Source organism: Stegostoma tigrinum, chromosome 33 (assembly GCF_030684315.1).
Source record: "Stegostoma tigrinum isolate sSteTig4 chromosome 33, sSteTig4.hap1, whole genome shotgun sequence".
NCBI lineage: Eukaryota > Metazoa > Chordata > Chondrichthyes > Orectolobiformes > Stegostomatidae > Stegostoma > Stegostoma tigrinum.
In genome coordinates this window covers 34,506,279-34,533,238 of record NC_081386.1, presented here as the reverse complement: position 1 = coordinate 34,533,238, position 26,960 = coordinate 34,506,279, and the positions used below count along the sequence as shown (strand labels likewise).

Sequence of the window (26,960 nt, the reverse complement as noted above, 5' to 3'; positions counted from 1 at the left end):
AAAGGCCACGCCTACTTTACCAGGGGACGATGGTAGTGGAGGAGCAATGTCACTGGGTCAGTAAATTAGAGGCCCTGGCTAACATTCTTGGGTCACGGGTTCAAGTCCCACCACAAAAACATTGGAATGTGGATTCAGGTCGTAAAACCTGACTACGAAACTATCAAATGTAGCAAAAACCGCTCTGACTGTCTAATGTCCTTCAGGGAAGGAGATCTGCCAACTTCACCTACATGTGATTCTGAGATGATCAGTTCAAGGGGCAATTAGGGATGGACAATAAATGCTGGCTTAGCCTGTGGCGTTCACATCCCTTAAAAATGTTTCAATGAAGACAGTGAACACACTTAAAACTGACTTTATTGGCTTTAAGGTGCTTGGAGATAATGGGCTGTCATGAAAAAAGATATTAATGCACGCCATTCTCCTGTCTCTTCTTTCAGCTGTTCCAGTTCACAAAACAATTTCTTCCTTTGCAACTATTGAGTGTTTTTGCAGAAAAAAGCCTTCACCTTAGTTTTGAGCACAGTTGAAAATATCAGAGCTCTGAAGGTGAGAGAAGTGATTGTAGGAACCGGAACAAGGCAGTGGGTGGATAGCAACCACCCCCTCGCTCCGTGAGATTTGTATGGGGGCAGCTGCAACATTTCCCTGCAAGAAACTACTCTGTTTTTCCAGCTACGAAGTATTGATTTTTCTGTAAAATAATATTAAAAATCCCCCAGATAACCAAACCTAATTTTTGTTTTGTGTATGAACACAATTAGATTATTTATTCATTTAGCTGCTCAATGAGTTTACTGTCTGTGAGCTGGTGATCTTGAGCATTGGATCTAGCGTGTTCTCTATATTGAGCCCTTCCACATTAAGATTATGTTAATTGGAAATTAAAATTGGCAGACCTGCAGGCTTCCTTACACAGAATTCTTCACAACTTTTAAATTCGTAAATTGTTCCATGGATTCACCCTATCTCTGTCTCAGTGCTCTCCTCAAGATCTAACTTTCTGATGCCTCTGCTCTCCTTCAATTTCTGCCTTTTGCTCATTTCCAATTTTCTTTGCTCTATAATTGGCTGCCATTCCTTCAGCTCCTGAATTCTGGATTTCTCTCTCTAAACCTTACCACTTCCCCCTCTCCCTTTACAGTGATCCTTCAAAGCATTCTCTTTGACTGAGCTTTCGGTCACCTGTTCTAAAGTCTGTGAAAATGACCCGGTGTTAAATATTGTTTGACAATCTCTCCTGTGAAGCATTGAGATGGTTTACAGTCTTAAATGCGACTTGCATCCTCCATTCTAATGTAAATCAGCATAAAAATATCCTGAGTTGGGTGAGCAGGATATTTAAAGAAATTGGAATGAAATTTGGGAAGACAGAGATTCAGGTGGGACACCCACAAACATTCACTCACTGAAAAGAGACCTTACTAAATCACAGACTCTCCTTTAAGGTCTGAAGAAGAATCAACTAGGCTCAAAATGTTAGCCTGCTCTCTCTCCACCGATGCTGCTGGACCTGCTGCGATTTCCAGCATTTGTTGTTTTCAGTCTTTAAGCTTTTCTCCTCACAGACACCTGTTTTCCTACAACACAGCAGCTCCCTAACAACTAAGACCATAAGACATAGGAGCAGAAATTAGGCCATTCAGCCCATCAAGTGTGCTCTGCCATTCAATCATGGCTGATGAGGTTCTCAATGCCATTTTCCTGCTTTCTCCCCATAACCCGTGATCCCTCTGACAATCAAGAACCTACTTATCTGTTTCAGACTTAAATAGACTCAATGACCTGGCCTCCACAGCCTTCTGTGCCAGTGAATTCCATAGATTCACCGGTCTCTGGCTGAAGAAGTTTCTCCTTATCTCCATTCTGAAGAGTCTTCCCTTTACCCTGAGGCAATGCCCTCAGGTCCTAGTCTCTCCTACCAACAGAAACATCCTCCCAGCATCCAGTCCATTCAATATTCTGTAAGTTTCAATTAGGCGCCACTCCAACAACACTGAAGTTCAACACCATCCCGGGCAAAGCAGCCCACTCGATTGGTACCACATTCACTCCCTTCACCACCAGCATCAGTCACAGCAGTGTGTACCATCTATAAGGCACAGTGCAGAAATCCACCAAAAATTCCTTACACAGCATTGACTGAATGATGACTACTGCCTAGAAAGCTGAGGGCAGCAGACACATGGGAACACCACCCCTTGCCATTCCCCTTTAAGCCACTCAACATCCTGACTTGGGAAATAGTGGTTCAAGATGGCAGCTCACCACCATTTTTCCCAGGACAATTTGGGCGGCACGGTGGCTCAGTGGTTAGCACTGCAGCCTCACAGTGCCAGGGACCCGGGTTCGATTCCAGCCTCGGGCGACTGTCTGTGTGGAGTTTACACATTCTCCCCGTGTCTGCGTGGGTTTCCTCTGGGTGCTCCGGTTTCCTCCCACAGTTCTAATATGTGCAGGCGAGGTGGCTCGGCCATGCTAAATTGCCTGTAGTGTTCAGCGGTGTGTGGGTTATAGGGGGATGGGTCTGGGTGGGATGCTGTGAGGGTTGGTGTGGACTTGTTGGGCCGAAGGGCCTGTTTCCACACTGTAGGTAATCTAATCTAGTAAATGCTGGCCCAGCCAGTGATGCCTACATCTACGAATGATTTTTTAAACAATCATATGTCCTCTTCAGATAACCGCACCAGAGAGTGAAACCATGGTGCTCTGGGTGAGTCGCTACTTGACAGCAATGATTCTATTCAAACCCTGGGACTTCCTGGGCCTGACTCCCAACAATTTCCAAAGGCCTTCACTGTACAAAGGCAGGCCAGGTGATGCAAAAAAAAAGTCATGAAGAAGGGTCTAGGCCCGAAACGTCAGCTTTTGTGCTCCTGAGATGCTGCTTGGCCTGCTGTGTTCATCCAGCCTCACATTTTATTATCTTGGATTCTCCAGCATCTGCAGTTCTCATTATCACTCATGTATTTACTGCTGTTTTCATTGATCTATTTTGACATGGAGGGCCTTTGTTGATGAGTTGAGTTACACAGTGGCCTCCTCGGTATCTCAGTGCTCCAGTTCACGCCCGGCTGGGTGTTGAGTGATGTGCTCATCCTGACTTCACTGCAGTGACAACTTACACTACAGATTGGCTGTCAAGTGAAATCAAACAAAGGCTTCCAAACTGTCTCCTGCTCCTTTGACTTCCCACTTAGTGATGTGTTCTCCAGCTTCGTGGATGTACACTAGGAAATAGGCCACCAAAGCACAGGTCAGCCACAGGTGAGTGCAGTGGGCTCGATGGGCTGAAGGGCCTTTAATCCCTCAAATTCTTCTCAGCTCATTGCAGATCTGTTCTGTCTGGCTGAGGTTTTTGATCACACACTGATCCACTTCATGACTCCTAGCAAAATTGAAACAAAGAACAATAGAGCCCAGGAACAGGCCCTTCCATACTAAAACTGTCTTCAGTTACAGGATCCCTATCCCATTATTCCCTTCCTATTCGTGTATTGGTCCAAGTGTTTCTTGAATACCACTATTGGGTCTGCTTCCACAACCTCCTCTGGCAGAATGCTCCAGGCACTCCCTACCCTTTGTGTGAACTTGCCTCACACATCTCTTTTAAAATCCAACCCCCCCCCCAACCACAACTTAAACCTGTGACCCTTAATGATTGACCCCTCCACCACACCTTGAGAAAAAGCCTCATACTTTCTACTCTATCCATGCCATTCAGGAACTTACAAACTCCCATCAGATCGTCCCCTCAGCCTCCTGCAATCCAGTGAAAGTAAATCATGTCTATCCAACATCCGGGATTACCTTTTCTGTGCTCTCTCCAAAGCATCCACAAACACCTGGCAGTGTGGTAACCAGAACTGTACACAATAAAAAATTGAGTCAGCACATGTTACGCTGAGATGTCACAGCTTTGATAAGATTAGTATAGCCACTGCACCCTAATTCTTCAGCCTCCCCCAACACCATCCTCAGCGGGAATACTGGGGCCAATGTTTCTGATAAAGACCAGACAATCTGTGTAAGCACAGTACTGAGAACGTGGGCATTACAATCACAGTAAGCAAGGTGAATGGTAGATGTGCAGTGAAAGGGAATCTAGATGAACACTAGTCAGAAGCAGACAGAATTGAATCCAATGAGGAACATAGGAACATAGAAAAATAGGTGCAGGAGTAGGCTATTCGGCCCTTTGAGCCTGCACCACCATTTAATATGATCATAGCTGATCCTGCAATCTCAGTATCCCACTCCCAGCCTCTCCCATTTCCTTTGATCCCTTTAGCCACAACGGCCACATCCGGCTCCCTGTTGAATGTATCTAATGAACTTGCGCCAACAGCTTCCTGTGGGAGGGAACTCCATAGGTTCACAACTCTGAGTGAAGAAATTCTTCTTCATCTCAGTCCTGAATGGCTTACCTCTTATTCTTAGACTGCGGCCCCTAGTTCTGGAATTCCCCACCATTGGGAACATTCTACCTGCATGTAACCTGTTCAGTCCTATCAGGATTTTGTATGTTTCTGAAAGATCCCCCTCATTCTTCTAAATTCCAGCAAATACAAGCCAAGTCAATCCAGTGTTTCCTCATGGGTGCTCTGCTATCCCAGGTGAGCCCTTGCCGGAATCCCTCAACAGCAAGAACTTCCTTCCTTGGACAAGGAGTGGCCTCATCAAGGCCTTGTATAACTGCAGCAAACCACCCTTAACCTGATACTCAAATCCTCTCGCTATGAAGGCCAGCATGCCATTAACGTAAACGAGGACCAGTTTGGCCAAATCAGCTGTTTGTTGCAAATTTCGAGTAATTCTCAGTAACCGAGGATGGTTACGTGCCTTCAGATGAACTAGTTTGAAATCCACGGAGGTGAGAAGGAGAGAGGCAAAGGAGCGGTACTGGTGTGTTGGTAAAGCCACGGCGCTGACCATCCGGTGGCTGAAGCAGAGGGTTGGAAGACACGGGGTTGAGCCCCAGCACAGCAGATGGTGACATTTGAATTCAGTTTAAAAAATCTGACAGAAAATTAGTTTAATATTGACTGTTAACCAATCCACTGGGGGGTGGAAATCTGCTGTCCTTACCTAATCTGGCTAACGGATCCACAGCACAATGACTGACTTTTAACTGCCCTCTAGGCAATTAGGGGTGAGCAATATACGCTGACCCAGCCAGCAACACTTACATTTTGTTAATGAATTAAAATGAAATCTGTCTGCGATTGTTTTCCATGATGTAGTAACAGCAGAGAATGGAAACATTTCTGTCACTCTGCAGTCTGGGGCATCCTTATTCCAAAAAGGAAATAATCAAGAAACATTTTAAATCTAAAAAAAAGCATTTCTGCCTATTATGCTTTGATCATTGAAAACCTGACCCGACAAGCCCTGAAGAGGATAGAATGCATTGCAGGCTGATGATAAGGTTACATGAAAGACACTTGCTGCCACAAGAACTCCTCGCTGCTTCTCTCAATTACAAAGTAGAAGGCTGAACAACTTAAACTCTTTGCCAGAAGGCACTATTCACACGATCAGATACTGTGGTGGGCTTAAGTGGGATTCAGATGGCAGCACTACACCTCTCAAGTTCAGCTTTCATGTCCTACCATGTTATCTGAATCTTATAACTGGCTTTTGATTTCCTGAAGGGATCCAGTTGTACTCTTTACATTCTATAAACAAGACAATTTAATTTTTCAGCTTGAGGAAAGATGTGAATAGAGTAGGGTATAGCAGGGAGTCCAGAACTATAGGTCTACAATACAAGTTAGTCACTAATAAATCCAAGAGGGAATTCAGGAAGAGATAGTAAGAACTGCTGATACTGGAACCTGTGACACCACAGCGTGGAACACAGCAGGCCAGGCAGCATCAGAGGAGCAGGAAAGCTGACGTTTTGGGTCAGGACCCTTCTTCAGAAATGGGAATTCAGGAAAGTCTCTTTAGCTAGGCATTGGTGAGAATGTGAGTCTGACAATCGAGGGATCACTACTGATGGCTCTAAGGGAAGCTGGGTAAAGGAACGGAAAGATATGCTGCTAAGGGGACATGAAATCAGATGGGAGCAGAATTGTAAGATTGATAAACACATGAGTAACCTGCTCTTGTCCTTGGAGAAGCTCCATCAAGACAAGTTCATACAAATCCTTTATTATTAACGGGTGGAGGGTGTCGCTGACTGGGCAGCAATTACTGTCCATCCCTAATCGCCTAAAGAGCACTTGAGAGTCAACCACATTGCTTGGGGTCTGGAGTCACATATAGGCCAGACCAGGTAAGGACGGCAGTTTCCTTCCCTAAAGTGTATTAGTGAACCCAGATGGGATTTTACCATCTGGGAACAATAATTGGAAATGGATTTATGGTCATCATTAGATTCTAAATTCCAGGTATTTTGTTGAATTCAAATGTCACCTTCTGCCGTGTTAGGATTTGAACGTGGCTCGACAGAGTGCGATCTGGGTCTCTGGATTAACAGTTCAGCGATAATAGCACTAGCCCATCACCTCCCCTACAGCAGGAACAGTGAACAGAACATGACTGAAGTTCACATTCAGCTTGAGGGAACAGAAGAGTGGGTCCTAGGCTAGGGTTTTAAATTTGACTAAATGCAATGATGAGGGTACGAGGACAAAGTTGGCTTAAGCAAACTGCAACATTTGACAAATGGAGTGTAATGTGGAAAATGGTGAAATTGTCCACTTTGGCAGGAAAAAACAGAAAAGCAGAGGATTATTTAGAGAGATTGTAGACCTTTGATTTGCTGAGCCAGTATCCATTGGCATTCAGAGGATTGCGAAATGATCTGATTGAAACATTAGGGATCCTGAGGGGACTTGACAGGGTAGAGGCTGAAGGATGTTTCTCCTTGTTGGAGAGGCCAGAACCAAGAAGTAGGGCTTATAAATAAAAAGGTGTCTCATTAGACAAGAATAGGAAGAGATATTTTCTCCCCCTTCTCTGAAGATCTTGAGCTTTCTGAACACTTTTCCTCAGAGGGTAATGGGGATAGGGTTAGAGCATTTTTTTTAGAAAGAGATAGATAGTTCCCTACTAATGTGAAGCCAAAAGGCATTAGGGGTAGGCAGGAAAGTGCAGCAGGAGCGATGATCAGATCAGCCATGATCTTCATGAATAGAAGAGCAGGCTGATCGGCTGTTTGGCCTACCCCTGGCCCAAAGTTTAATTTTGATTTCAACCATTCAGGGGACATGGACATCATTGGCTGGGCCAGCCTTATTGGCCATGCCGAACTGCCCCTGAAGGTGGTGCTCAGCTGCTTTCTTGAACCGCTGCAGTCCACGTGCTGTAGCTGACCCATAATGCTGTTAGGAGGGCATTCCACAATTTGACCCAGTGACACTGAACAAATGGTGATATATTTCCAAGTCAGGATGAGAACTATTAAAACTAAGCATTACAGAAATCTTGAATGTGGAGTGAAGGGTTTGTAATGTAGTTTAACCACCTGGCAAAAGACCACTGTTAGTAAAACATCAAACTGTATCAAGATGGATGGAGGTTTTGTTGAAATGATACAGCCATTTCTGGTTGAGCAGCAGCGTGAGCGGGAGCTTGGAGCAAGGCCCTATCGGGAAGCCAGTGAGTCACTGTTTTTGAATCATTAAAAAGCTTACCTCGTGAATAGGCGGAGGTACGCTGAGCAGGAGCGGACACAGGACTGGTGAGTAAGTGAGGTAATTTATTTGTGTGGTTGCGTTACCTGAAACGCTACTCGGGTAGTGTCTCCCATCCATCCTCCTCCTCTAACCAAAAAAAAGGTTCTGTGTGCCTGATTGGTAAGGTAACTAGTTTGTTTTTTATTCTTTATTTTTTAAACAGTCTCTTTGGGAATTTAGAATAATGGGAACGGAGGTCGGGGCAGTTGAATGTTCCTCCTGCAGAATGTGGGAGGTAAGGGTCACCACTAGTGTCCCTGCTGACTACATCTGCGGGAAGTGCACCCAACTCCAGCTCCTTGAAAACCGTGTGAGCGAACTACAGCTGGAGCTGGATGAACTTCGGATCATTCGGGAGGCAGAGGGGGTTATTGAGAGGAGTTACACGGAGGTAGTCACTCATCAGGTACAAGAAAAAGACAGATGGGTTATGGTCAGGGGATGGGAAGGGAGCCGGCAGGCAGCGCAGGGATCCCCTGTGGCCATTCCCCTCAACAATAAGTATACTATTTTGGATACTGTTGGGGGGGGACTTACCAGGGGAAAGCAGTGGGGCACAGGTGTCTGGCAGAGTCTGTCCCTGCTGCTCAGAAGGGAAGGGGGAAGAGGAGCAGAGCAGTAGTCATTGGGGACTCCATAGTTAGGGGGACAGATAGGAGGTTCTGTGGGGATGAGAGAGACTCACGGTTGGTGTGTTGCCTCCCAGGTGCCAGGGTGCGTGATGTCTCTGATCGTGTTTTTGGGATCCTTAAGGGGGAGGGGGAGCAGCCCCAAGTCATGGTCCACATTGGCACCAACGACATAGGTAGGAAGACAGATGGGGATTTAAGGCAGAAATTCAGGGAGCTAGGATGGAGGCTGAGAGCTAGGATGAACAGAATTGTTGTCTCTGGTTCGTTGCCTGTGCCATGTGCTAGTGAGGCGAGGAATAGGGAGAGAGAGGAGTTGAACATGTGGCTGCAGGGATGGCGCAGGAGGGAGGGTTTTGAATTCTTGGATAATTGAGGCTCTTTCTGGGGTAGGTGGGACCACTACAAGCAAGATGGTCTTCACCTGAACCAGAGGGGTACCGATATCCTGGGGGGGAAATTTGCTAAGGCTATTCAGGTGGGTTTAAACTAATTCAGCAGGGGGATGGGAACCAAAATTGTAGTTTGAGTATGGAAAAGGTTGAGAGTAGGGAGGTCCAAAAAGAAGTTTCAGGGACACAAGACGGCACCGGCAAGCAAGAAGTTGGTTTGAAGTGTGTCTACTTCAATGCCAGGAGCGTCCGGAATAAGGTGGGTGAACTTGCAGCGTGGGTTAGTACCTGGGACTTCGATGTTGTGGCATTTCGGAGACATGGATAGAGCAGGGACAGGAATGGTTGTTGCAGGTTCCGGGATTTAGATGTTTCAGTAAGAACAGAGAAGACGGTAAAAAAGGGGGAGGTGTGGCATTGTTGGTCAAGGACAGTATTACAGTTGCAGAAAGGATGTTTGGGGACTCATCAACTGAGGTAGTATGAGCTGAGGTTAGAAACAGGAAAGGAGAGGTCACCCTGTTGGGAGTTTTCTATAAGCCTCTGAATAGTCCCAGAGATGTAGAGGAAAGGATAGCAAAGATGATTCTCGAAAGGAGTGAGAGAGACAGGGTAGTTGTCATGGGGGACTTCAACTTTCCAAATATTGACTGGGAACACTATAGTTCGAGTACTATAGATGGGTCAGTTTTTGTCCAGTGTGTGCAGGAGGGCTTCCTGACACAGTATGGAAATAGGCCAATAAGGGGCAAAGCCACATTAGATTTGGTACTGGGTAATGAGCCCGGCCAGGTGTTAGATTTGGAAGTAGGTGAGCACTTTGGTGATAGCGATCACAGTTCTGTTATGTTTACTTTAGTGATGGAAAGGGATAGGTGTATACCACTGGGCAAGAGTTATAGCTGGGGGAAAGGTAATTACGATGAGATTAGGCAAGATTTAGGGAGCGTAGGATGGGGAAGGAAACTGCAGGGGATGGGCACATTAGAAATGTGGAGCTTATTCAAGGAAAAGCTCCTGTGTGTCCTAGATAAGTATGTACCTGTCAGGCAGGGAGGAAGCTGCAGAGCGCGGGAGCCGTGGTTTACGAAGGAAGTGGAATCTCTGGTCAAGAGGAAGAAGGCGGCTTATGTTAGGATGAGATGTGAAGACTTAGTTAGGGCACTTGAGGGTTACAAAGGTAGCCAGGAAAGACCTAAAGAGAGAGCTCAGAAGAGCCAGGAGGAGACATGAGAAGTTGTTGGCAGATAGGATCAGGGTAAACCATAAGGCTTTCTATAGGTATTTAAGGAATAAAAGAATGATGAAAGTAAGACTAGGCCCAATCAAGGATACTAGTCGTAAGTTGTGTGTGGAGTCAGAGGAGATAGGGGAAGCACTAAATGAATATTTTTCAACAGTATTCACCCTAGAAAACGGCAATGTTGTCAAGGAAAATACTGAGATACAGGCTACTACACTAGGTGGGATTGAGGTTCACAAGGAAGAGGTATTAGAAATCCTACAGAGGGTGAAGAGAGATAAGTCCCCTGGGCCGGATGGGATTTATCCTCGGATCCTCTGGGAAGCCAGGGAGGAGATTGCCGAGCCTTTGGCATTAATCTTTAACTCGTCATTGTCTACAGGAATAGTGCCAGACGACTGGAGAATAGCAAATGTGGTTCCCCTGTTCAAGAAGGGGAGTAGAGACAACCCTGGTAATTACAGACCAGTGAGCCTTACCTCAGTTGTAGGTGAAGTGTTGGAAAAGGTTATAAGGGATAGGGTTTATAATCATCTAGAAAAGAATAAATCGATTAGGGATAGTCAGCATGGTTTTGTGAAGGGTAGGTCGTGCCTCACAAACCTTATTGAGTTCTTTGAGAAGGTGACCAAACAGGTAGATGAGAGTAAACTGGTTGATGTGGTGTATATGGATTTCAGCAAGGCGTTCGATAAGGTTCCCCAAAATAGGCTATTGTACAAAATGCGAAGGAATGTGATTGTGGGAGATACAGCAGTTTGGATCGGAAATTGGCTTGCTGAAAGAAGACAGAGGGTGGTAGTTGATGGGAAATGTTCATCCTGGAGAGCAGTTACTAGTGGTGTACCGCAAGGGTCGGTGTTGGGTCCACTGCTGTTTGTCATTTTTATAAATGGCCTGGATGAGGGCGTAGAAGGATGGGTTAGTAAATTTGCAGACGACACTAAGGTTGGTGGAGTTGTGGATAGTGATGAAGGATGCTGTAGGTTACAGAGAGACAGAGATAAGCTGCAGAGCTGGGCTGAGAGGTGGCAAATGGATTTTAATGCAGACAAGCGTGAGGTGATGCACTTTGTTAGGAGTAACCGGAAGGCAAAGTACTGGGCTAATGGTAAGATTTTTAGTGGTGTAGATGAGCAGAGAGATCTCGGTGTCCATGTACATAGATCCTTGAAAGTTGCCACCCAGGTTGACAGGGCTGTTAAGAAGGCATACGGCGTTTTAGCTTTTATTAATAGAGGGATCAAGTTCCGGAACCAAGAGGTTATGCTGAAGCTGTACAAAACTCTGGTGCGGCTGCACTTGGAGTATTGCGTACAGTTCTGGTCACCACATTATAAGAAGGATGTGGAAGCTTTGGAAAGGGTGCAGAGCAGATTGACTAGGATGTTGCCTGGTATGGAGGGAAGGTCTTACGAGGAAAGGCTGAGGGACTTGAGGCTGTTTTTGTTAGAGAGAAGAAGGTTGAGAGGTGACTTAATTGAAACATATAAAATAATCAGAGGGTTAGATAGGGTGGATAGGGAGAGCCTTTTTCCTAGGATGGTGACGGTGAGCACGAGGGGGCATAGCTTTAAATTGAGGGGTGAAAGATATAGGACAGATGTCAGAGGTAGTTTCTTTACTCAGAGAGTAGTAAGGGAATAGAACGCTTTGCCTGCAACGGTAGTAGATTCGCCAACTTTAGGTACATTTAAGTCGTCATTGGACAAGCATATGGACGTACGTGGAATAGTGTAGGTTAGATGGGCTTGAGATCGGTATGACAGGTCGGCACAACATTGAGGGCCGAAGGGCCTGTACTGTGCTGTTATGTTCTATGTTCTAGATTCAACTGAAAGCATCAAAGGATTTTTTGCCTACCACAACTGACTGAGACAGTGAGTGCTGGAGAAATTCCATGGGTCTGGCAGCATCTGTGCAGAGAGAGACTGAGTAAGTATTTCAAATCCAGTGACCCTTCTTCGAGACATTTCAACAGCCCCCACACTTTAAACTTCAACTCTGCTTCTCTCCACATAGATACTGCCAGACCTGCCGGGTTTCTCCCGCAATTACTGTTTTTGTTTCATATTTCCAGCATCCAAATAGTTTTGCTCATTGGGTGGATCAAGCTCCATAAATTGGAGTGAGACATAGTAGGAACAGCAGATGCTGGAGAATCTGAGATAACACGGTGTGGGGCTGGATGAACACTGCAGGCCAAGCAGCAGAGGAGCCTAGACCCTTCTTCAGAAACATCAGCTTTCCTGCTCCTCTGATGCTGCTTGGTCCGCTGTGTTCATCCAGCTCTACACCTTGTTACCCCATAAAGTGGAGTGATCCCTTTATCTCTGTTCAGATTGAATTAACTGATTCAGTCCATTAGGAACAATTGCATGGAGTAGTAAACTTGACTGATGTCAATTGGTGACCAATGATCCTGATCATTTCTCTTACCCTCAGTGAGGGTTCTGGTGTAATGGCTCTAGTGGGCCAGTCACCCACAACCCTGCTCATATAACCCAGGGATAAGAATTAAAATCTCACCTTGGCAGCCAGTGGAATTTAAATTGTTAATTAAGTAAAACTACAAATTTAAAAATGCTAGCAACGATGTGCAGTTCTGAGGGTCACCAGACCTGAAACATTAACTCTAATTTCTCTTCACAAATGCTGCCTGACATGCTGAGCTCTTCCAACAATTTCGGTTTTGTTTCTGATTTACAGCATCTGCAGTTCTTTCGGTTTTTATTGACCATGCAACTACTGGATTAGTGTAAAAACCGACCGGTTCAGCCAGTCCAGACCCACCACATGGGCAACTCTTCACAGCTTCTGAAATGGATTGCCAAGTTATTTAGTCATGGTCTACCTCCTGTGACCTTTACACAATTTCTGGCAGTCAAGCAACATGTTCAGTGCCCTCAAGGTAACTACACAATAAAGATCCAACCATGTGCTTCCACCTGTGATGATTCAAAGCGAGGGTTTGGAAAGGGCTAGGGGAATTGAAAGACCTCGGAGTGCATGGTTACAGCTCCCAGAAGCGGGAGGACAAGTAGACAGGGTGGTAAAGATTCAGGGAGTTGGTGGCAGGATTAGAGGGGATGTGAAGAAAATCTTTTTCATTCAGACGGTGGTAGGTGTCTTGAATGCGCCGCCTAATTTGATGGTTGATATAGAAATCCTCCATTCATTTAAGATGAAGCTGGAACTCCCCATAAGCATTGCAAGCTGCCAGACTGTAGACAAGGTGTTGGTAAGTGAGAGTAGAATCAGGGTGAGGTGGGTGGAGTGTGGTGGTAAACTGGTTAATTCAGCTGAATGGCCTCAGTCTGTGCTGTAACCTTTCTATACTGCTATGGTTAAGAACAAAGTCAGCAGGTACATAGCAGCACCTTCCTGATTTGCTGTTCCTTCACTCTTGCTGGGTTAATATTCTGGAATTCCCTCCCTACCAGCACTGTGTGTGCGCACCTATCCCACATGGTGTGCCTTGGATTGAAAAGGCAGCTCCCCACTCCCTTCGGGTGTCAATTCAGAATCAGAAATAAATTCTGGCAGGGTTACTCCCATCCTATTCACAAACAGAAGTCAGTGAGCTACTGGTTACCTTCAGCTACACAAAGCCCTCCTTAATCCCAAACACAAATGGTAGCTTTTGACAAACAGATTAAAATTAGTGAAAGGAGATCATCACTGAGCTCTGGAACATTCTGGTCAGATTACACACAAATTACTTTAGCAACCAAGCTGCAGAGTTAGACTTCACACAGAGTCAGCAATTAAAATCTGATGGGGAAAATGAAATTAGTCCAAGAGAAGATGTGTAATGTGATGAGTCCAATTCGCTCAAAAGGTATCATTTTAGATGATGAACATAATTAGAGATTTGCTAAAGGTTCAGGTTTAACAACTAATTCCACAATAATTGTTAATTATCCAACTGGTGAGGTGGTTGGTGGGGAGGGGGGTGGGGAATAATCAGTTTAAAACAAAAATCGTGGTTAAGATTGAAACCTGTCAACAAGAAAAACAGACCAAGTCTCTCACTATGTTGAAAGAGAGATGATTTCGCCCAGGAATAGACCTGTGATGCCATCTGTAATAACAAAACAGAAAAGCTCCTGGCAGAAAGTTGCAAATAATGTGTTCACAAAGGGACAGAGCCTCAAGTGCAAAGTCAGAGTGATTAGTTTTCACATTATCCATATTCACACAAATATTAAAACTGAAATCATTGTTTTCACTGAGTTTTCTCCTTAGCTCAGTGCTGGAAGCAGGGCATCCGGTAAAACCTGAAACAGAATTTCTGTAGCGGTGATCAATACAAACTGCAAATAGCAAAGGCAGGAGCTCACAACCCAATAGGGAGATGGTAAGGACATGGAAATTACTGCAATTCACAGACCATTTGCCTAGCTAGTCCATTCCTGTTGCATACCCTTCATGCGAGTGAACAAAATTATCAGGTATTTCAGTTAAGTAATGTAACAGGGCATAACATCAGAGTAAACATGTCTCGAGGCAACAGCAACCATGATTTTGAATTTTATATCTATTTTGAAAGGGAGAAGACTGGGCCTAAGATTAACGTTTTAAACTTAAATAATGGCAACTGTGCAGCCAAGAAAGCTCTGCTCACTGAAATGAACATGGGATAACAGGCAAGGAGATAGATCAATTATGAAGATATGACAGACATTTGAGGGAATATTCCAGAATACTCAGACTAAGTACATTCCTATTATAAAGAAACATTTCAAGGGGTGGGTCACTAAGTTAAAGAAAGCATCAAACGTAAGGAAAAAGCATGAACTATGCAATACCGAGTGGCAGGTTAGAAGATAAAGAACAGCAAGGAATGATTGGAGATCAGAAATAATGGGAACCATTTTAACTCCCCCTCCCATTCTTTAGACGACATGTCCATCCTGGGCCTCCTGCAGTCCCACAATGATGCCACCAGAAGGTTGCAGGAACAGCAACTCATATTCCGCTTGGGAACCCTGCAGCCATATGGTATCAATGTGGACTTCACCAGCTTCAAAATCTCCCCTTCCCCCACCGCATCCCGAAACCAGCCCAGTTCGTCCCCTTCCCTCACTGCACCACACAACCAGCCCAGCTCTTCCCCTCCACCCACTGCATCCCAAAACCAGTCCACCTGTCTCTGCCTCCCTAACCTGTTCTTCCTCTCACCCATCCCTTCCTCCCACCCCAAGCCGCACCTCCATCTCCTACCTACTAACCTCATCCCACCTCCTTGACCTGTCCGTCTTCCCTGGACTGATCTATCCCCTCCCTACCTCCCCACCTATGCTCTCCTCTCCACCTATCTTCTTTTCTCTCCATCTTCGGTCCGCCTCCCCCTCTCTCCCTATTTATTCCAGAACACTCTCCCCATCCCCCTCTCTGATGAACGGTCTATGCCTGAAATGTCAGCTTTTGTGCTCCTGAGATGCTGCTTGGCCTGCTGTGTTCATCCAGCTCCACACTTTGTTATCTTGGATTCTCCAGCATCTGCAGTTCCCATTATCTCTAATGGGAACTGCAGATGCTGGAGAATCTGAGATAACAAAGTGTGAATTTGGAATGCTTGCAAGGTTAATCTTTTAGGTCCCTTTAAATCTTTTCCTGCTCACCTTAAACTATGCCCTCTAGTTTTGAACTCCCCCGACCTGGGGGAAAGACCTTGGCTATTCACCCCATCCATGCCCCTCATGGTTTGATCAACCTGTATAAAGGTCACCCCTCAGCTTCCGATGTTCCAGGGGAAAATGTCCCAGCCTCTCCTTACAGCCTAAGCCACCAGCTGCAGCAACACCATGATAAATCTTGTTTGCACTCTTTCCAGTTTAGTAACATCCTTTCGAAATCATGGTGACCCTTCTTTTAGGGCAGAGATGAGAAGTTTTCTCGTCAAGAGGACCGTGCAACTCTGGAACTCTATCTCAGATGACGGTGGCGGCGGCGGTGGGGGGGGGGGGGTTCATTGACTATTTTTAACATACAGTGGTGGAGAGAGATTCTTGTTGGACAGGGAATCAAAAGCTATTGGGGAAAAGATGGGAAAGTGCAATTCAAAACTCAGATTGATCAGCCATGTTCTTATTGACCCAGTGAGATAGGCTTGGGGGGCCAAATGGCCTTCTCCAGCTCCTAATTTGTTTGTAATGAGTCAGACTGGATCAGAGCTGAGTGGGACTTGCATCAGGGTCACAGCTCGAACACCAGGCTGAGTGCAGGCTCTGGCAAGGAGCAGAGGGTTTAGTTCCAGAGTCCTGCTCAGTCACTTACAGTCAGGTATGTAGCAGAGTGTGGGGCATGCACAGGTAAAGGGGCCGGTCACAAATCCCCTCCAGGGACTCAATGACTTCCCTCCGCCTCCAGGCCCCCCAAATATAAACCTAAAGTATTGTTAGCTTGATATAGGCTTGTGCTTGATCTGGCCTCATTCCTACGTCCCACGGGGTTTCGCTTTTTTCTTCTTTATCCATTCACATCCATCCATGGCCAGGCAGCACTTACTGCCCATCCCTAATTGCCCAGAGTGCAGTTGAGAGACAACCACTTTGCTGTGGGTCTGGAGTCACATGTAGGCCAGACCAGGTAAGAATGGCTATTTCCTTCCCTGAAGGACATTAGTGAACCAGGTGGATTATTTTTCTGACAATTGACAATGGATTCACAGTCATCATTAGACTCTTAATTCCAAATATTTTATTGAATTCAAATTCCATCATCTGCCGTGGCAGGAATCGAAGCCGAGTCCCGGAACACTATCTGGATCTCTGCATTAACAGTCCAGCAATAACACCACGAGGCCATCGCCTCCCCTATGCTGATCGCAAAATTCAAAGATCCTCAGGCAGGACCTTCCAAACCCATGATCACTTCCATTTCGAAGGACAAGGGCAGCAGATACATAGGAACACCAGTCCCTGCAAGTTTCCCTCCAAGCCACTCACCATCCTGACATGGAAATACATCGCCGTTCCTTCACTAACACTGGGTCAAAATCCCGGTATTCCATCCCCAAGGGTATTGTGGGTCTACCTACAGCACACGGGCTGTAGCGGTTCGAGGGGGCACCACCAGGACAATGAGGAATGGGCAATAAATACTGGCCAGCCAGGGATACCCATTCCCACAAGCAAATGAAAATGTCTTTGACAGAAACCAGCATTAGCATGCCTGAAAATGTAGTTGTGGGGCCCTTACATTGACAAGACCCTAACCTGGCTGCAATAGATCCCTTTCCTGAGGTATTGCTGTTAATAGCATCAGGAGAAAAGTCAGTAAGACACAGAAGAAATCACTTTACATAAATATCTGGATGCTATCCAACCCCCCCCATCCCCCTTTTTACCAGAACAGCAGGGTTAATGTCACACCCTGTTCCACCCAACGGCTCTTGCATGACTTGGAAGCTGGTGGATTCCACAGATACTATTTGCTAATGGCCTTCAGAGATTGGCACTGATAGTTAATGCAGGATACACCATTTACCTTAAACAGTTGGGACTCAGTGGTGGTAACGGTGTTTTAAAAAGGAATAGTGAATGTGATCCACTGCAGGGATTTGCAGATTCTCTCAGCTGGCACTCGAACTGCAGCACTGACAGGGTGCAATATTATCATTGGCTCTGTGTTTGGATGAGATTTTAACCTAGGGCCCTGTCTATCCTCTGAGGTGCACATAAAAGACCTCCCCAGTTACTATTCAAACATCTGGCAAATTCACTGCTGTCCTAGCCAATGCTTCACTCTCAAACAACCTCTCAAAAGCCAGGGTAAGCTGGTCATTATCACAAGGACAGTTGTGGCTGTGTAGAAATAGGCTCCAACATTTCCAACTCTACAACAGCGAAACGTCAGAAATACTGGAGTGACTGTGGGGGCATTGAGATGTCAGGAAATTAAATCACCTGATTGTTAGGGAAAATCCCTTGCTAGAAAATGGAACTCAAGGGCTCTTGTTGTACTTTACCTCTGGACCAGAGGTTCCAGGGTCAAGTCGCACCTACCCTGGGTATGAATCCAAACAGGCTGGTGGAAATCACTATAAGGAATGGACTCATGTATCAGTCAGTCTCAATACTAATGACTGAATCTTTAAGCAGCACCAAAGCAGTGTTAATTTGAGCTTGATTTCTGTTTGAATTGTTGGCAGATTGTATTCCTTTCAGTTCTCCCTCAGCTGCTCCCAGCTCTGGAATGAAGGGGGCAGGAGGCCTTTTTAAAGATTGGTAATGCGGAAGATGATACAAACCAGGCCTGTTTGCTCGGAATTTAAAAGGTTAGGGAGTGAAGAAAAACTATTTCCACTGGTTGGGGTTTCAAGGACTAGGGGCACAGTCCGAGAATCAGGCCACGATTATTCAGGAGAAATGCTGGGAAGTACTTTGGGGTGCTAGAGGTTTGGAACTCTCTTCCATAAACAGCGATGGATGCTGGATCAGTTGTTATTGCTAAACCGCAGATAGACATATTTTGATGAGCCAAGGTTTCAAAGGATAGTCGCCAAAGGCAGGTATATGGAGTCAGGCCCAAGATCAGCTGTGATCTCAATGAGCAGCACAGCAAGGGGCTGAATGGCCTCCTCCTGTTCTATCTTCCTTCAGCCTTCTCTACATTCTCTGGGTGAAGGGGATTTTTGTTTAAAATCCCCACATTGGACACAGACATCCACTAACAACAATTGAAACTGTTTATAACAAGGTGAAGTACCTAGAGGAGTTTGATTTTCCCCACTAATCACTATCATGGCAATTAGACAGGCACATGGATGATAGCATAAGATAGGGGTGGAGATTAGATAGATCTTAGGTTTAGGGTAAAAGTTCGGCACAACATCGTGGGCTGAAGGGCCTGTACTGTTCTATGACCATGAACTAGTTTAACATTAAATAGTTGACTACACCTGCAGCAGCATGATCGTGGAATATTGTCGCCATCTTGTGGTCTATTTCATTCACAAGTTTGTGCTGTTTTCACAGGACTCAAAATCATGAAGAATTTTAAAAAGCCAGGTATGGCAAGTCAATGGATCTCAGGAGACCTGTTGAATGGACCCGACAATTAGTCTGACTACTCTTGGCTGAGAGATTGGAAAATGTGCAGCTCATACATCTCAATCCATCTAGAGACACTAGCGCATATGTTGCACATTGTGTCGGTGTACACACGTACAGGCTTGTGGCTCAATGTGGTGAGTGTGTGTCTATACACCAGAGTTTCAGATGTGTGAGCATGGGTCTAGCTATGGTGGCCTGTTGGGGACTGTTAAGAAAGGAAGAATATACATTTCTATAACACCTTTGAAGACATGAGGAAGTGCCAAAACATTTTAGAGAAGTACCTTCAACAAGAGTAGGCATTGTTGTAATGTTGGAACAAGATCCCACAAACAGCATTAAGATCAGTGGTGTTTCCTGATGCTCACTTAAGAATAAAATCTGTCCAGGATACCAGGAAGAACTCCACTCTCTCTTTTGAAAAGTGCCACGACATTCCGGATGGTCCGTGGGAGGGCAGTCAAGGCCTGGGCGAACAGCTCACCCAGAATGTGTACTCCTGTCAGTGCAGCTCCCTCAGGACCACAGTGCAGGCTCCAGCTGGATTTGGAGAAAATTGAACACATGCCCCTCAGACCCGGGGTGAGCGAGTGTGTTCTCCCTGCACCAAGTAGTGGGTGCCAAGTATTTATGGGCTGGTGGAACTGAATCTTCGAGATGTGAACGTAGGGTTGTTGGTCAGTAAGTGTATGGATGATACAAAAATTTTCTGGGTGATAAACAGTGAGGGGGGGTAGCCTTAGGCTACAGGTGAGTTGATCAATGGCAAATTGAATTCAACTTGGATAAGTGCAAGGTAATGCACTTCATTAGAATTCCTACAATTTGGGAACAGACCATTCAGCCCCTTGAGTCCACACCACCCCTCTGAAGAGCATTGCACCCAGACCTACCCTATCCCTGTAAACCTGCATTTCCCATAGTTAACCCACCCAACTTGCCCAGACAGTACAGGCAATTTAGTGTGATCAGTCCACCTAACCTGCACATCTTGGGCCGTCAGAGGAAACCAAAGTGTCTGGAGGAAGCCCATGCAGACACGGGGAGAACGTGCACAGTCAGCAAGGTCACCCAAGTGTGGAATTGAACCAGGGCCCCTGGTGCTGTGAGGCAGTACTGCTAACCACTGAGCCACTTGTGTAGGACAAACAAAGCAAGGGAGTACAAGATGAACAGTAGGAACCTGGAAAACACTGAGGACCTGAGGAACCTTGGTGTGTATCTGCTTAGGTCTCTCGAAAGGCATAAACCTTTGGATAAAGTGCTTAAGGTCAGATATGGGACATGCCTGTATTAACCAAAACATTCAGTTTTAAGAGCAGGGAGGTAGCGCTAGAACTGAAATGATGAGGAGCATAGACATGGAAAACGGCAAGAAACTTTTCCTTTTAACGGAGGGGTCAATGACCGGGGGACATAGATTTAAGGATGGGGATGTGAGGAAAATCTATTTCACCCAGAGGGTGGTGGGAATCTGGAACACACTGCCTGTATGGGTGGGAGAGGCAGAAACCTGCATAAGATTGAGGTGCTGTAGTATTTAGCTGCATGCTTCAGTAACGTAAGTGCATGTGGTAATGCGCCAAGTGCTGGAAAACGGGATGAAAATCGTTCAGTGCATCATTTAGGGCTCTGCTGGGCTGGGAGATGGAAAAGATGCTGCTGATTCAGTAAGGTGTAGTGAGCGTGAATGTTGGATGGGGGCATCTTGTTGGGGACAAAGCAGAGAAAGCTCCAGCCTAACCACCGCAACGCACACACTGGGAATGCTGCCATTCCCGGCATTAAAACTCTCTCATGCAAATGGGCGTAGGTGTCTTCAGTTACTATTGAGACCAAAACGGGGGGGGCCATACCCTTTCCACAGAGAACGTGGAATGCACTGCCACAGGGAGCAGCTCAGATTTCCAAAACAGATGTGAAGAGGAACATACAGAACATAGAACATAGAACATTACAGCACAGTACAGGCCCTTCGGCCCTCTATGTTGTGCCGACCTGTCATACCGATCTGAAGCCCACCTAACCTACACTATTCCATGTACGTCCATATGCTTGTCCAATGACGACTTAAATGTACACAAATTTGGCGAATCTACTACCGTTGCAGGCAAAGCGTTCCATTCCCTTACTACTCTCTGAGTAAAGAAACTACCTCTGACATCTGTCCTGTATCTTTCACCCCTCAATTTAAAGCTATGCCCCCTCGTGCTCGCCATCACCATCCTAGGAAAAAGGCTCTCCCTATCCACACTATCTAACCTTCTGATTATTTTATATGTTTCAATTAAGTCACCTCTCAACCTTCTTCTCTCTAATGAAAACAGCCTCAAGTCCCTCAGCCTTTCCTCGTAAGACCTTCCCTCCATACCAGGCAACATCCCAGTAAATCTCCTCTGCACCCTTTCCAAAGCTTCCACATCCTTCTTATAATGCAGTGACCAGAACTGTACACAATACTCCAAGTGCGGCCGCACCAGAGTTTTGTACAGCTTCACCATAACCTCTTGGTTCCGAAACTCGATCCCTCGATTAATAAAAGCTAAAACACTGTATGCCTTCTTAACAGCCTTGTCAACCTGGGTGGCAACTTTCAAGGATCTGTGTACATGGACACCGAGATCTCTCTGCTCATCTACACTGCTAAGAATCTTACCATTAGCCCTGTACTTCGCATTCTGGTTACTCCTAACAAAGTGCATCACCTCACACTTGTCTGCATTAAACTCCATTTGCTACCTCTCAGCCCAGCTCTGCAGCTTATCTATGTCTCTCTGCAACCTACAGCATCCGTCGTCACTATCCACAACTCCACCGACCTTAGTGTCGTCTGCAAATTTACTAACCCATCCTTCTACGCCCTCATCCAGGTCATTTATAAAAATGACAAACAGCAGTGGACCCAACACTGACCCTTGTGGTACACCACTAGTAACTGGTCTCCAGGCTGAACATTTCCCATCAACTACCTCCCTCTGTCTTCTTTCAGCAAGCCAATTTCCGATCCAAACTGCTGTATCTCCCACAATTCCATTCCTCCGCATTTTGTACAATAGCCTATTGTGGGGAACCTTATCGAACGCCTTGCTGAAATCCATATACACCACATCAAATGGTTTACTCTCATCTACCTGTTTGGATGAGAAGAAAGTTGGATAGACAGATGGGGATAAATGAATAGAAGGATATGTTGCTGGGGTGAGATGGCGAGGAGTGGGGGCTTGAGTCCAGCACGAATCCTACATGGACTCAGAGGTCTATGGCTTAGTTTCTTGTTGTAGGATTTAGGGAGATAAACAGCACCAAATTTTCAAATCTAAGATCAAATCCTCACTTTGTTTCTGTTCTTAAAAAAAGGTTAAAATGACAAAACTATCAAACTGTGTAAAGAGTAACAGAAGGGAGATTTACCTTTTCTTTTAAAAAGAAAAGGTTGGGGACGGAGGTAGGTGCCACTCTCCAACGGTGCAGAAAACAGGCCGGTCGCTTATCAATCAGAAAGTCACTGGACTGTCTCAGCCAGAACTCCATGCAGGTCAGGAAGGAGTGGGTTTGTTTCTGGGCCACACTCACCCAATTCACTCTTCTCTCAACCCCTGGAGAGGGGGACATTCTGATCAGAGTGCTTTCAAAAATTATCAAAATTGGAGGCATAGGGGACAGTGAAGAAGGTTCTCTCAGATTACAACTGGATCTTGATCAGATGGGCCAATGGGCCGAAGAATGGCAGATGGAGTTTAATTTAGATAAATGTGAGGTGCAATAAGTTGGGAAAGGCAAATCAGGACAGGACTTGTACAGTTAACGGTAGAACCATTGGGAGCATTGGCGAACAAAGAGATCTAAGGGCACAGGTGGATAGTTCCTTGAAAGTGGAGTCACGTATAGACAGGATAATGAAGGCAGAGTACTGTAGTCTTGCTTTTGTTGGTCAGCGCATTGAGTGTAGGAGTTGGGACATTGTGTTTCGGCAATACAGGACTTCGGTGTGGCCACTTTTGGTGTACTGTGTACCGTTCTAGTCACCTTGCTGTAGGAAGGATGTTATCAAATTGGAAGAGGTGCAGAAAAGATTCACATGGACGTTGCTGGGAACGGAGGGTTTGAGTTATAAAGGAGAGACTGGATAGGCTGAGACTTTTTTCTGCTGGAGTGCAGAGCTTTGAGGGATGACTTTCTAGAGGCTTATAAAATCATGAGGGACATAGGTAAGGTGAATAGTAACGGGCTTTTCCCTAGGGAGGGGTAGTTCAAAACTAGAGGGCATTATTTTAAGGTGAGGGGACAGCGATTTAAATGGGCCTTCAGAGGCAACACAGAGGGTGGCTCCTCCATGGAGTGAACTGTCAGAGGCAGTGGTAGATTCAGGTACAGTTACAACTTAAGAATACATTGGGACAGGTAGTAAAGGTTGCGGGGGATATGAGCAAAACACAGGCAAGTGGGACTAGCTCGGATGAAGAAGCCTGTCAGCATGACGAGATGGACTGCAGGGTCTGTTTCTGTGCTGGATATCTCCAGGTCAGGAAAGAGGAGCCTTAGTCAGTCAGAAAGGCTTTTACACTGACCTGTGGAATTCAGAGTTTCAAGTGAAATGAACACATGAAATTCTATAAAACACATCAGATAGCAACTGAAAAGACAAGGGGGGTAAAAGGAACATTGGGAGGGGAACAGGAGATAACTGCTCATGTGAAAGACAAACACTAACTCAGATTAACTCTGTTACAAAGTCTACATAAAGCCTGTGCCTGTCCAGAAGGCACATTCCAAGACGTCGAAGGCGCGACATAAATGAAGGCCTTTCAAGCGGTTGGAGTACACTCTGTCATTCTGGTTTGAACACCTGGATGAAGAACAGCCTCCAAGAGGAAGCAGTCCAGTAAATTCATTTGTAAACATACCTCAGAGAGCAGGGGGAAGAGGAGGCCGGGACTCAGTGTTCAGACAGAGAGCAGCACGGCCCACGGCGTGTTGTTCCCAATATCTGGAGCTGCAACTCTTTACTGCCGGAGAGAGAGCGAGACCTCAGCAAGTCAAACAGCGTGTAAACCGCACCGACAGGCACCCTCACCCGACCATCCCCTCTCCCACCCAACAGGAATGTGAAAAACGTTGGCTGGACGTTTTCTACATGTCAAAGCTTACGCACTTGTTAAAGAGAAAGTTTTAAATTTCTCCTTCCCCGTGAGATACACTCACATCCGAGCAGCTGGCCTGGAGAGGAGAGTGTCCCAGTTAGAGAGCGGTTCATAAATCCCCACTTAGACCCCAAACAGTTCCGGATCTGGACGAGATGCTGCCTTACAGTTTATTGTACACAGACAGGCACTGGCGTACACAAACGCAGACAGACAGTGCATCCGATCGGAACGGACTGAAATTTCACACCAACACATGGAGATGAACTGGAAGCTGTGCTCAGACACATGTCCTTATCAGTTCTCCGTCCAGCAGCTCAGGCACAAGCTGGTCTGGAAAAGTGATAAGGTGATGGTGCTGGCATTCTCCTACTCCGGCCGGCTCACGGTGCGCTCTCCCGACGCTGCTGCCTCCGGGATCCAGCTCCTGCTCCAGTCCAGGTCCGCTCTGGGCGAGCGCTCCGCCCGAGTTTGGTCAATCCGCCGGGAGCCGCCCATTCACAAACTTCCCAACTCTGACTCTCCGCCCGCCCATTGGCCCCTGCCCCTTGTGATTGACAGCAGCCCCGCCCCTGCCCGGGGATGTGGAGGTAAGGCCGTGGGTGTAGTGGGAGGTGAGGGTGAGTTGGGTAGTGAGGCTGAGGATGGGGATGGGGGTGAGTTGAGTTGTGAGGGTGAGGATGAGTTGGGTTATGAGGGTGGGTTGGGTTGTGATGGTGAGTTAGGTTGTGAGGGTGAGGATGGGGGTGAGTTAAGTTGTGAGGGTGAGGATGAGTTGGGTTATGAGGGTGAGTTGGGTTGTGAGGGTGAGGATGGGGATGAGGGTGAGGATAAGGATGGGGTGAGTTGGGTCGTGAGGGTGAGTTGGGTTGTGAGGGTGAGTTGGGTTGTGAGGGTGAGGATGGGGATGAGGGTGAGGATAAGGATGGGGGTGAGTTGGGTGGTGAGGGTGAGGGTGAGTTGGGTTGTGAGGGTGAGAATGGGGGTGAGGGTGAGGGTGAGGATGGGGGGTGAGGGTGAGGGTGAGTTGGGTTGTGAGGGTGAGAATGGGGATGAGGGTGAGGGTGAGGATGGGGTGTGAGGGTGAGGGTGAGTTGGGTTGTGAGGGTGAGAATGGGGGTGAGGGTGAGGGTGAGGATGGGGTGTGAGGATGAGGGTGAGGATGAGGGTGAGGCTGAGGATGTGGGTGAGGGTGAGGATGGGGGTGAGTTGGGTTGTGAAGGTGAAGAAGATGAGGGTGAGGAGTTGGGTGGTGAGGGTGGTGAGGTGTGAGGATGGGGGTGAGTTGGGGTGTGAGGATGAGGGTGAGGGTGAGTTGGGTTGTGAGGGTGAGAATGGGGGTGAGGGTGAGGGTGAGGATGAGTTGGGGTATGAGGATGAGGGTGAGGGTGAGGATGAGGGTGAGGATGGGGGTGAGGATGAGGGTGAGGGTAAGGCTGAGGGAGAGGGTGAGGGGGAGGATGGGTGAGGATGTGGGTGAGGGGGAGGCTGAGGTAGAGGGTGAGGATGGGGTTGAGGGGGAGGGTGAGTGTGTGGGTGAGGCTGAGGGAGAGGGTGAGGATGGGGGTGAGGGTGAGGCTGAGAGAGAGGGTGAGGATGGGGTTGAGGGGGAGGGTGAGTGTGTGGGTGAGACTGAGGGAGAGGGTGAGGATGGGGGTGAGGGGGAGGGCATGGTTGAGGATGGGGGTGTGGGAGAGGGTGAGGATGGGGGTGAAGGGGAGGATGGGTGAGGATGGGGGTGGGGTTGAGGATGAGGAAGGGGGTGAGGGTGAGGGGAAGAAGGTAGATGTCACCTTGTTTCATTGATATCATTCCCACCCCCTCAAAAGTGGAGGCATTTTCAAGGTGGCCATTCAGGGCAGAATGCCAAAGAGGAATTTGATTCGGTCATTGCTACAGAGTTTCCAGTTGGTTTATGAGATCCCCACAGTCCAAGACCTGGGAATATTGTCCTGGGGACAGAGCCTGGGGGAGGGGGAAGGGAGCAGCCATGCAAGGCATTGGCTCTTGATCCCTATACCCCAGTCTGACTCTACCATAGCCCTATCCCCAGCCCCAGCCCCAGCCCCAGCCCCAGCCCTAGCCCTAGCCCTAGCCCCAGCCCTCGTCCCAGCCCCAGCCCCAGCCCAGCCCCAGCCCTAGTCCCAGCCCCAGCTCCAGCCCCAGTCCCAGCCCCGACTCCAGCCCTAGTCCCAGCCCCTACCCCAGCCCTAGTCCCAGCCCCAGCCCCAGCCCCAGCCCTAGCCCCAGCCCTAGCCCCAGCCCCAGCCCCAGCCAGGCCTGTAGGCACAAGTTATCTGTGTTGTGGTTCCCTCTAGGGCCATGTCCTGCCTTCCCTTGGGTTCCTCGAGCCTCTGGGAATGGAGTCCAGCTGGAGGCTGACTGAGTGCTGGCAGTTTACTCGGAATCGAACTGGGAAAGGCCCAGTGTCTGGCTCAGAGTGATCCTCTGGGGTTCCCCTCCCACTGGGCAACTTGTAAACTGAAGAAAACCTGCACAATCCTGTTTTACAAAATTAAACATGTTTTCACATCAGTGATTGTCGGAAAGGATCCACAATTAGCTTTTCTATCGACTGTCATTGAAGATTCTTAGAACAGTGGAAAACAGACATTTCTATAAACAACAACACTTGCATTTACATAGAACCTACAATGCATTAAATGAGGGGTGTCCTATGGAAACCTTATTAAACAAATAATCAAGGCTGAACCATATAAGGAGAGATGGGAACACAGGTCACTCTCAGGCACAGTGATAGGTTTGAAGGGAGTGTCTTAAAAGAGCAGGGAGAGCTTGAGAGAG

General features: G+C 46.9%; 1 long non-coding RNA gene across 1 annotated transcript in view; it reads right to left on the bottom strand.

Annotated features, from left to right (window-relative positions):
- Positions 1-24,403, bottom strand: part of LOC132206184 (uncharacterized) — a 35,981-nt gene extending 11,578 nt beyond the window's left edge. Inside the window, exons 1-2 of the long non-coding RNA XR_009442902.1 lie at positions 24,217-24,403; positions 23,919-24,020 (exon numbers count right to left, since the gene is read on the bottom strand). This is a non-coding gene — a long non-coding RNA (uncharacterized LOC132206184). The remainder of the gene's footprint in view (positions 1-23,918; positions 24,021-24,216) is intronic.
- Between the last annotated feature and the right edge of the window lie 2,557 nt (positions 24,404-26,960).